We start from the raw sequence: 12,973 nt of genomic DNA on the forward strand, positions 1-12,973 counted from the left end.
CAGGATGATATTCCTTTAGATATTTGTTGTGCTAAAATCAAATGATTTGCTAACCACTGCTGCTACATGGTGGCTGAAGGAGAGTGAAATATCAAACAGGTTCAAAGACCAATGACTATATTATCATTTTGGAGTGGAGTTTTGGCAATACTGTACATAGAGGGAGACAGCTGACATACCAAATCATGACATCCAGGATGTTCAGACTCCTTAACCTTTCCTTCTGGAGTTTATGAACACCCCAACTGCTATAATTTCATATACAGTTTATTTATTTATATTTGGAAACATAACATTGACTCAGTCAGAAGCATCGTGAACAATAATTATACAGTTGCTAGAGAGAGAAATGAAAAAAAGAACATCTCAGCAACTTACTTAAATGCATGCCAACTATATTCTGAATTAATATTTTTCAATAATTATTTAGGTAAAACTATTGTTCTAAAAGTTATAAATCTTTGGGATGGAGCTATTATATAAGAAGGTACATGTACTATGAAAAAAGACTTCAAGTAGTTTCCAGCCTACTTTAATACACTTTCAAAATCTGGTAATAAACAATTATGTACTTTTGTAAAGAAAATGAAATGACTAGGGTGGGTATTTAATAAACTCCATGTAGGAATAGTGTAAGGCCTACATGGAGTGTACCATGGCATTGTCTGCGGCTCCCCCTCGGCAGCAATCCTTGCATATTAATGAAGGCAAGCTACTGAGGGAGAGCCATGTGACACGGTTACTGAATCACTGTAGGGGGAATGTTACTGTGTCCAGAGATGATTAACACATTCACTGCACTGTCAATGTGCCCATGGCACTGAAATATAAAAGTTACATATTTTATCCACCCCCCCTTTTTTTGTGTTTGCACAACACAGTGCTGCACTTAGCAATAGACACATGCCAGACATCTAAAAATATAAACCAAATACTTTTAATTAAATTTAAAAGGTAATGTTTAAGCATAGCTGAGCAGATTTGCCTGACACAGCATGGTGCTCAGAATTGCTTAAACATAACTGAGAGCTATTTAGAAATGTATAGCAGTAGTCATCATATCCATGGTAGCTGAATGTTTAGAGTCACTGCCTTGTGTGCAGTAGGTTCATTGCTAGAATACACAGACAGGCCATTCTGCTTTTACATCTGATAGAAATGTTTTATAACTAAATTTTATATTTTATTGATGCATGTCTTGACATATGTTAACCGGGTCAGTCAAGCTGGGCCAAAAGCACATTATCAGTAGAGACCCGAGGAGGAAAGCTCCACTTGCACAGAGGTTCACACTACCTAAAATACACATACCAAAATAAAAAATTAAAATACAGAAGGTCAGGAAATATAGAAGTGCAATACATACACATAATAATAAAGTAGTAGTAATGAATCAATAATTTAATTTTAGTTGTATTTTTATTTTGTTTATTTTTTTAATGTGGTTTGCCCTCAGCTACGCTCTGCTAAGCCCTGCTAAGCTAAGCTAAGCAGTGCATAAACAGGACCCGTTTTAACAGTGCTTAGCAACATGCAGCTCCACTTAGCTGGTCTGGGCACTGCTAAGCAATGCACGTTTAAGCAGTCCTCAGCTCATTTAAGCTGGTTTGGGCATAATTAAGCATTTCTAAGCATTGCCAGTTTAAGCACTGCTCAGCTGAGCTTAGCTGGTTTGCACAGTGCTAAGCAAAGCTGAGCATTTTTAAAAATCATCCAATGATGGCAAAGGGCAGGAAAACAGCCTTATTTAAGTGCAACAGGAGGGAATACATCCATAATCTGTTGGAGATGATCTTGGCAGAGTCTATGGCAGGAGTTGGAGAGGGTGCATGCTTCCTAGTGCAGCAGTGGGGCATTTTGGAGTCCAAGTTCATGGTTGGACTCCTCATAAAATATCATGGCATCCAGCTGCTGCAGGGCTGGTACCAGGGGTCGGAGTATAAATCAGAGGCCTGGGACCAGCTGGCGCATGACCTCACCAGTGCAACTGGTATCCCCCACACAGGTGAGCAGTGTCATCACCATTATGATGATCTGAAGCGTAGGAAGGGGGATGTCTTGGCCACATGGATCCAAGATGCTCGGGATGACAATGCTCCACCAGTTTGTAAGTAAACTAAGCATTGTTTTATCAAATTCTAGTATGAATATCTGACAGACAGGTATGCATAACGGTGTGTTTCTCTCCCCAGGGCTGGAGAGGAAAGAGTTAACAATCTGAAGGCCCATGCAGGGTGCCTGTCCAGGTTGTGCAGAGAGTGTGGTGAGTATGGATATATCCTGCAATATATAGTAATATAACCAAGAAAGAGTACAGTAGTAACTACCATTAGGTATATTCTGTTTTGAGTGTACTGCAATGAATGTGATCATAGACCTAGCCTGATGCAAGTGAGTAATGCCAGGTGCATCTCAATATAGATGAAAGCATGAAACCTGCTACTGTTAAGGAAAGAAAGTTACTACTGCATTAATAATGTTAAGGAATAAAACGTTTATACTGTATTAATAAAAATGTTCTAGTAATAAAGTACAACTGTATTCATAATGTGAATGGAATAAATTAACTACACTCATAATTTTCAGGAAATAAAGTACAACTGCATTCAGAATTGTTAAAGAAATAAAGTTAGTACTGCATACATTGTGGAATTCTTTCAACTCCTGCATTATTTAAAATGTTCATCAATAAAGACTGTTAGATGCATACCAGTCACTGTTTCATGTTACCCCTAATAAAGCTGTGTTGTGCCAAATGTGTGTAGTTTAGGCTTTTGGTCAAGAAATCAAGCATTACAAGTGCTGTGAAGTAATCACTGAAATAATAGCATGAAATTACTGAAGGTTAGTCGATAAAGAACAGGTTTACTAAAGTGTAGATGTGGAGCTGTACTACAAGATATAATGCATTATATTTGTTCTGCACTAAGATCCAAACCTAGAATAGTAATGGCTAAGGTATTATACTGGGTTTCTCTCAGGATTTCTTGTATTAACCATTACATTTCAGCTATATAGGTTCCTGAATGTAGTTACGCTGCTGCAGGCAAGTATGAAACTGTAATAGCTCTAGACTGCAATTATGCAATCTGCAACAGTATATGGGTCAGGTAGGCAACCCAGCACTCCGATATGGTCTGTACACATCGCACATATTCCCATCCACTAAGGGTTAAAGGTGTATACCTACATTCCAAGTATTAATACACAGTTTACCTACTATGTCATGCATGAATCTCATGCATGTGTGTTCAAGTGTCATTGCAGTCTTATATGACACTCTACCTATATTACCAGATCAGACTTTGTTACCAGGTGAGCTCTAGGCATATATTTGTCAATCACTATATAGCAATGGCTCAGAAGCTCAGCATGGTAAATGTAGGTATGATATACATTTTGTCACACACAGACTGGGATTTGAATCCAGGTACATGTACTACTAAAGTTTAATAGAAACTGTTATGTATTGTTAACAGATGTTATAGCCACAGGAATTACAGGTAAATAAATGGCTGTAGTATCTGTTCAAATGGGTTACTAATGTGTGTGTCCAGAAATACCAGAGTGTTAACAGCAATGTTCAGCAAGGCAATAGGACTGCAGTTAATGAAATGTCAATGTTAAATACTAATAGATGTTATTAAAACAAATAAAACTGTTTAATCTTGGTACGGCTGTATGTCTGGTATGTCTGTGAATGTCTGCTGAAAGTCTAACCTCATGCCTGCCAAGGACAGCATGATAAGCATAAAGTCTCTGTACTGTGCACGATACATGTCTCTCAAGTGTCATGCTGTCACGGACTGTGATCACTGGTGCCAAATCCCTGGGTCATAGATTTAACAGCCACTTGATTTATCTCAATAGCACAGTTGCACTACATAAGTCCACAGTACTCTGTGATAGTCACATATGTTCCCCTGACATGTAATAGCCCCTGTAGTTGTGTATCAGTAGATGTTACAGCTTGGCCCATACTGTCCCATGTGGATAGCTTGAGGTATGTAGGTGCTAAGAAAGCTATATGGCACTTGTACACATAAAGTAAGGGCAGACCTGTAGAGTATAGAAGAGTTCTGTTGCAAACAATATAGTCTATACTGGTAGTAATGGCATGATTTTCTATCTACCGCCACCCCTTATGTGCATCATAATTTATTATTCTTTTACATCGGGTATGGTTTCCTTATGACATATGTTGTTCACAAAACATTATGTTGGGCCTTGTGTTTTATTATTGTTATGTATTACATCATCTTCTTTTGGCTGTTCCCGTTAGGGGGTCACCACAGCAGATCATCTGTTTCCATTTCTTCCTGTCCTCTGCATCATGCTCTTTCGCACCAACTGCCTGCATGTCCTTTCTACCACATCCATAAAACTTATCTTAGGCCGTTATGTATTACAATGGTCGCATACTAACATACCTTTTTGAATTATCTATATTGTTGGCCTTATGCCATAACTGTTACTAGCATGTTGTTACAATACTGACTGTTATCCCAACTGTTGTTGTGTTTTATATGCTATGGTATATTATGTAACTGGGTTATGTGATTTGTTCTGCAAATAACCACATCTTCTCATTACTAACCTATACAGTTTGAAAAACCTCAACACCATAATAGGTTGGTTCCCGTAGATCCACCTATCCTACCACAACTGGCCATGGCACTGGGTCCCAGCATGTCTGGGACCAAACCTGGAGCTGCCCCCTCCAGTGCTCCTGCACCACCTATGGGTGGAAATGCCTCAGGGGATGGGGCACATGCCCCTAGGAGCTGGAGCAGAGAGTGAGTGGTCACCTGGCAACAGCGACCAGGGATGGTGCACAGGATCATCCAACATTATTTTGGACAATCGACTATGCAGGATTGAGGCAGACTGGCCAACCTGGTGGGGCAGGCTGGCCCTGGTACCCAGCCCACAGCACAGCCACCTTCAGGGCAGTGAAGGAGCAGTGGTGACTGCCCATGGGTGGGGAGCTCAGTCCTACTGCTTCCATATGGGGGCACCTGGTTCTCCGATTCTACAACACCCTCCCTGTCCAAGGTGTTTACTCCCCTCATATGTCATACACAGCCCCTGTCTGCTGTCGTGTCTGTCTTGTCTGTTTGCACATGCTACCTCTCCTACTCAACTTACTTCCCCACATGTACCTATATCCATTCCCAAACATTCCACTCTCTCCTTAAAAAAATATGGCTACTGTCCAACTAAAAAATATCATCCCATAAATCACTCTCCATTTTGCCATATGTACAGTACCCACAATCAGTCATTACAGCAATTAATCAACATGGTTATGTTGCCCACACCCCTCTCTCTGGGTTGTAAGGCTCCAAATTCCAAATTGTACACAACCTGCACAGCTGTTGCTGTACAATAAATGGAGAGTTATGGTCCTTTCTGTCACCCGTACTGCACATCCCTACCTGCCTTTCACATTGTTTTCCCCCTGTTTGCCCCCATTTCACCACTTTACTCTCACCCCTTTTTTCTTTTCTTTTTTGGAATTAGTGCAGGTTTAAGTGGAGCTAAGCAGCTCATTGTGCAAACCAACACAAACCCACTTAAAACTGTTTTAATCACTTTATATGTTCCAGACACTGTTATGCACATTAGTAAGATAACCACCCCTGCCAAGTCTTGGACCCGAGACCCTGTCAACTACAGCATAGTGCATTAGCTCACTAGACCACTCAGCTCTGAAGGCTACCAGGTGTTCCCATAAACATATCCTGATTGCCAGTGATGGACATCAGCAAAACTACTGACAACTCTCAGGTTTTGAACCTGGGACTCTGTGAACTCCAGCATAGTGCTTTAGTTCACTACTCCATGTAGCTGTTAAGGACAGCTGGTGTTTCCATAAACATATCCTGATTGCCAGTGATGCACATCAGCAAAAAGCAATCACACCTGCCAAGTTTTGAATCTGGGACCGTATTAACTATAGCACATTGCATTAGCCCACTAGGCCACTCAGGTCTGAAGATTAATAGCTGTTTCTATAAACATAACCTGATTGCCAGTGGCACACTACTTGTACATATAATGGGATAAATGACAGCATACTTGGGACAGTGATGCAGACACTGAACCAGCACTCAGCCATACACATGTTGATGAGTGTATGTGAGGCCAACAATATCATGTAGAGCTGACAACTGCACTGACTGTAGCTGAATGTCCACAGCTGTGCCATCTACTTTTGGCACGGTTCTCACAGAACTTATTATGTGTGCTGAAGTACTGGCAAGTCAGTGCAGATTAAAATTACCAAATCATGACAGATAGGTCAGTGTCACGTGTCATACCCATCTGAAAAAACATGTTCATGTGAATCCTTGGTAACACAGTGTATACATGCACATATGTCTTGCAAATACACCCATCATAAGATTGACTCAATAACCCTATCTTTTACATTCCTAGCATGCTTTACATTTTGACACTCACAGTCCTGGCTTCCATCCCAATCTGTTGCATGTCCAGTACATGCTTGTCAATACAACATATAACTAACTGAGTCCTGCAATGTCCAGCAGAACTGGTTGCTGCTACTGCAGTCACTGCCACCCATATTAGCATGTCAAAGGCCTGTAGGGTGGAACACACTTCACAAATATGGATAGGTGTCCTATATGTTGTCTACCACTCTCTGGATGGCACTATTACTTAACGTATGTACCAGAGGCACCTGTACTGTTATGGTTACCCTCACCCTGGCTATGCTGTGACAACAGACTTGACACTGCTCCCTCACTGAAGTATACAGCTTGCTGTCCCCCAATGGGTTCACAATTCCCAGTATGACTCCTGGGTAGAATGCAGCAGCTGCAGCCTGTAGCACATGCAGCAGTATGTTCAGCTACCTGCTACAGATCTACCATACCTCCCAAACACCTAAAACAGGGAATCCACACAACACCCATACATAAAGGGGTAAGGGAATGTTCAATTGACAGCAACATGTGTCACAGTCTTCCCCTACAAACATTCACAGCTGACAGACCAGCAGCTATTGCAGCAGCATGCATATTCTGATGCAAATTATATATGACACTCACATATGTCTCCTTACTGACTTCAACCCACATTGTTAAACTGTAAACTGCCACATTATCAGAAAGTCTGTTAACAATGGCCAAACATAGCACACAAAACTGTGGACATACCACATCTATCCAAACAGTGGACAGTATTTCTACCTACCCTCTGTGATGCTGTACTCCCTACACCTTGATAAGGTCCTTCCCACAGACCAGGAAAAGAGCTAAGGCCTACATGAGGCTTTAATTATGTCACTGTATTGCCATGCCATTGGCTAATGAAAATGCAACCCTGCTGTTCTGGATGCAATTAGCAAATCTCAGCTACAGGCTGGTGCACAGCTACAAAAGGCAACCTGCTGCCTATGGTAAACAAGCCTGTGACTTTCTTCATGAAGACAGACTGTACTATCCTAAGAAAAATATCACTGGATTTCTGCTCACAAAGGAGTACAGAACTATACCAGGTATGTAATAAAATTCCCCATGTAATGGGATGCAGATGGGGGGATGAAGTCATGGGAAAAAGGAATTACAACACTAGGTCAAAAGAACATATCTTGGAGTGACATGTAGTTACTCAGCTGTCCATCACCTATAGGCTTCCCTTTTGGCTCTGTCTGCAGTGATATAGATCACAGCTCTAGCCTCTGAGTCCCCCCAGCAATGGTCATCTCACGTATGAATGCTACTGGATTGTCTATTATACAATAGTGATAGTAAGTACTGGTGGATACAGCTGGCATATCACATCATGTGCTGTCAGTGAGCCCCTCTAAGTCTGTGAATGTCATACAGGCATAGTTCAAACATTGTTTAGGTGTCCCTGACTGTTCCTGATGTACTCTGGCTAGGTCACTGTGTACTCCACACCTGTCTCTCATTGCCTGACAGCTATGGCTAGCACACCTGGTGACCCACTACAGCAGAACAGCAGGTTATGCCCAGTAGTAGTGGAGAGACACAGGCTCTGCCTCAGCAACAGTATGTACATATCAAGTATACAATGTAAGTGAATGAATACAGTACCAAATATTAATGTACCATTACTGTGTTCTGAGGGGTCGGGCGTGTCACAGCCATATTCCCCACAGTCTGGGAACAACCATTACATATTGTCCAACTGTTTTCCAGACATCCACATTTGTCTAGCAGATGGTTCACATATATCAGACACATGTACAGATTCTGCAAACATCTGTGTACTGCAGTTGTTGGACACCTAGGAGGAGGACACCCTATACCACATTTGCAGTGCTCCCAGTAATTGTGTAGCACAGATGTTGCTGGAATGTCCACATACACTTGTAGTATCACTCACCTATTTGTCAGATGGTGGCTGTATGACATGGTACTAGAATGTTGCCCATAGGGGATACCCCACAGTAGATGGCAGTGTTGGGTGTGGACACATAACATAATCTGTCACAACACATGGGCCATAACTGGTATACCTTGGATCATACGAGGTTACTAGGCTATTGGCACTGAAGCCTTCATAAGCCTGGCCTAGATTTTAGTCCATGTGTATGCAAGTCACCATCTGATGTCCCAGTCCAACAGGAGCACAGTTGGTATCCCAAGGGTGTATGGCCTGTTAACCATCCAGTTACCCAGGTTTTGCTTGCAAAGGTGTAAATAGCTACCTTGCCTGATGTGGGCAGGCTGTCCATTCCACAGCTGGGTGAGTGTGTGAGACACACATCTGAGCTGTCAACAAGCCCTGTTGATGTCACATTCCAGGTTAAGGGCATGTGTGCGGGTTAATAGAGTGGAGCTTGACTTGCAGTTGTGCAGCAGTCTCAACAATGTGGAGTCTGTGATTGCCTTGTATGCCAGACAGAGGTCACCTCTGAGGAGTATGTATAAAACTGGGTAGAGGAATGGGCTTATAGCCTATCTGTGTATGGTAGCTGTTTGAGGCCCTGGTATTCCCTGGTGGGGAACCTCTGCGATGTCCCCAGCTGCTGCATGTGCTTTGTGAGGTGAATGATGAACAAGACATTATACTCAATAATGTGCCTTATTGTGGGGATTACAGGGATGTTATGATCCCCATGTCCCTGTATGACATACCCTTATGTATGTGGTGGGCTATGTAGAAGGTGTACCTTACAACGGCAGCAGCATGGTGGTCAAATGTCATGTTGCCATCAATCTGTGTGCACAGATCCCTCATGACTGTTTACATGCCTAGGATGTTATTAGTACTGTGATAATATGTGGGAACTTCACTCTCCCAAAAGGGGTTGACACTGCATTTCCTGGTGTGCAGCCTGCAACCATGTTTCTGGCATCGGTCATGTGTCTGCATGAGACCCTCCTAGGCAGATGTCCACATCACTAGGAAATCCAGTGACAGCACACAGCATTCAGTTGTCTGCAAACATGGTTGGCCATAGCCCAATGGCTGTTCCCCATACCTCAGAATTGTACATCACACATAACAGAGGCCCAAACACAGAACACCAGGTTATGCCATTCATTATGGGTCAACTGCTTGAGGTGGATTCCTCTATGTGGAGTAGGTGGGTCACGTCAGCGCGCCAGTGTGCTAACCTTCTAGTAACATATGGGCTGATGCCTACTTGGGAGTGTATATCTATTATGGCCACGTGGGGTATACTGTCAAAGTCTTTGTCCAGGTCAAGTTAGGCAGTGTGCATGGCATTGGTGACTGTGTCAAAGAGGTCAACTGATTGTAACAGACATAATCCCCACCTTGACAAAGTCTAACTGTGCATGATGGAGTGTGTGGAGGTCACCGATGTCCTTATTAATAAGGTTCACTATAAACTCTGCCATGGCCTTGCAGATCAGCCTAGTTAGGCTGATGGGTCTATAATGTACCAGATTGGTGGACATCCCACCTTAGTGTAAAGGGGTGACAGTGGTTGTCCTCCACTCGCCTGGGACAAAGGCGGTAGTAAGTCCTTTTTCTAAAATCAAATGTCATGAAATTCTTAACAAAAAAGAAAAGATGTGGATCATACATCTAGGGGGTCTTTTCCCCCCGGGGCTAAATGACCATTTATGAGTTGACTCCCAGTCAGTTTTGAATTATGGTGGTTTATATATTTATTTTTTTATACACATACCTTTTTTGTTATATATGTGGTATATTTGTGTATATATATATAAAATTTTACATGTACATGTTGTGATTTATTGATGTATTTATTTATATGTATTAACATCACAGGATTAGTATTTTAATCTAATTGTGTTTTTGATATGGTGTGTATATCTCTTTCTCTTTGTTGGCAATAGGTTAGAGTTCTGATTGGTGTTTTTGAATATATTGTCACTATATATAAACAGCTTTTCATTACTATATGTCATTTATTCACATTGATAAAGGTCATTGTGACTGAAACTGGTCTGTGACATTAAAGAGCATTTTCTCTCTTCTGCTGGTTGTTTTTGGATTGTGTTACAGTTTTGGAACCTTGCATATGCCGTCCATGCAGGGAGTTTGTGTTCAGTCTTAGTTTGTTTTTCTTCTCGCTGGTGGACTTTGTGGAAATCGCTTTCATTGCTGGATATTTTCGGGCCGAAAGGCTATGTAAGTTTATTCTGTTGTCATGAATGTGAGACTTTTTCATGTAGCCCAGATGCTGTAGACAAGGGTTGCTTTTGTGGATTACAGTACACTGTGATTTTGGTTTTATAGCTTTCAGCAATACTTTTGACGGAAGATATTATCATCTGACATTATCATCCGACATTTTGAAATCAGAACTTGTTGGGGGACTAATAATACAACGAGTGATCAAGGTGGAACTATGGCTACTAATTTTTGAAGAATCCACAACCAGTTTTTGTTTTCTATGATTTTTATTATGTGGTCAACATGCATCATATATGGTGTGGGCATTACGCATAGCAGGCTGAGGTTCTATCCACTTTGAGTTACTTAATGTTGCTTCAGTGAGCCTGCCAAAGTCGATGGAAACATTTTCCTCTGTTAGTCGTTTTTGGGTAGTGTTTGCTGTTTTGGGATCCTGCACAATTCATTCGTGTGGGGAGTTTGTATATAGTTTTGGTTTGTTTTTTCTCTCACTGGTGGCCTTTGAAATCATTGCTCTCAATGCTGGATATTTTCGGGCCAAAAGGCTGTGTAATTTTATTCTGTTACCAAGAATGTTAAACTTTCTTGTGTAGCCCTGATGTTGTATACAAAGGCTGCTTTTGTGAATTACAGCACACTGTGACTTTGGTTTTATTGTTATTACCAACATTTTTGATGGAATATATCATCATCCAATATATGTTTTAAGTGGACAAAATGTATCATATATAATGTGTTGGTGTTACACATTACATATGTAGGGCTAAAGTTCCATCTATTTTGAGTTACCAAATATTGCTTCTGTGAGTCTACTGGAGTCGAAGCACTACACCATTGAACATTTATACTAATGAACAAGTTTGGAACTTTTTTTCTTTTTACTTTTTGAACTGAATGTTTATAATGGATTCAAGTTTTATTTCAACTAGTGACTGGATTTGAGACTTGGTTCAAGGGGACTGTGGCAACACAGGCCATAATATTGTTTCAATTGCTAATTGGTCATATTGGAATACTTGTTACATGCCTTTTTTACCTGGGTTTAAATGGATACTATTGTGTAACATATGTTTTTCTCATACTCTAGCTTTACTAGCAGATAGTTTGTTTAATCTGCTTCACATTTAGTGTGTAGATAATACGCCATATATGCGGTGGGCTGATATTACATTTTTTCAAACTTGGCATGTTTGGATGCTCCTATTATTCTGCTGGAGTCAGTGTATAATAACAGTTCCATTGCCTTGGCCTCTTGGTGACTTTTTTGACTGATCATAAGTCATATAAAGAGCAGGCATCTTTTGAGATTTGGAGTTTGTTTGGCTGTACAGAAATACTGCAAACTTATAAGTCTATTTAAATCTGTATATTGGCCATTTGTTTTGAAAATGTATGGCCTTGTTTATTGATATGCAACATATGTTCTGTATTTTTCTATTCGAATGAAGGCCTTGTGGAGTCTTATGATTACATGTCATTAAGTTGCATTAATATTGGATAGAGGCCTGGGTTCTATGAGTGTATTATACTAATATGAAAAAGGTATAATATTGCTTTCTTAGCAGGACTTGTATTATATTTTCTAACTATTCAAATAGGTCTCATAGACTAATAATACTTTTCAGTTTGATTGGCATTAATATTTTTTATTTTACATCAACTTTTATGAGTTGAATGTAGAATTAACAGGTTGTAAATCCTGTAGGTTACCAAGTCCAATTACTATTAATAATCATGCTAGAGGTCTTACATATACTTATATACACATATATTTTCCATTTTTTTGACTAACATTCAGATCTATACTGTGGGTCAGCTACTTTTTGGTTATTTCCAAGATGGATCTTATTACTATTCATAAAGGATTATCTATTGATAAAAATGACACTCATATATTTACATCTTTAACTATCGACCAGTTGGATAATTGGACAGCTAAAAGTATTAAAGATGAGTGTCGCATACAGTTTGATAGTATCTATAAAAAAATGAAGACATTAAGGTCGAGTGTTTGGCATAGTAGGCTGTTTTCAGCCTATATTGAAAAAGACATTACTCCCAGGGGACTGAGGATTAGAATAAAACCTCTTGTTGGCCAACCTGATTCAGAATTGTTGGAACAATGGTCTAAAATACAACAAAGCTCCATGATGGAGTTTGTTAAAGCCTTGCAAACATTCCGTCAACGTAGAATTGACAGTTTAAGTACAGATGTATTACAAATGTGTCAGGATGCCAAAAAATGGGAGGGCAAACCAGAATATAAGGAATGTTTGAGCAAATTAAGCAGTGATTTATTAACAATGGAGAATGACTTTAGGTTCAAGAAAATCAATAAGTTTAG

Source organism: Protopterus annectens, chromosome 4.part0, assembly GCF_019279795.1.
Source record: "Protopterus annectens isolate FY-2018-M chromosome 4.part0, PAN1.0, whole genome shotgun sequence".
NCBI lineage: Eukaryota > Metazoa > Chordata > Ceratodontiformes > Protopteridae > Protopterus > Protopterus annectens.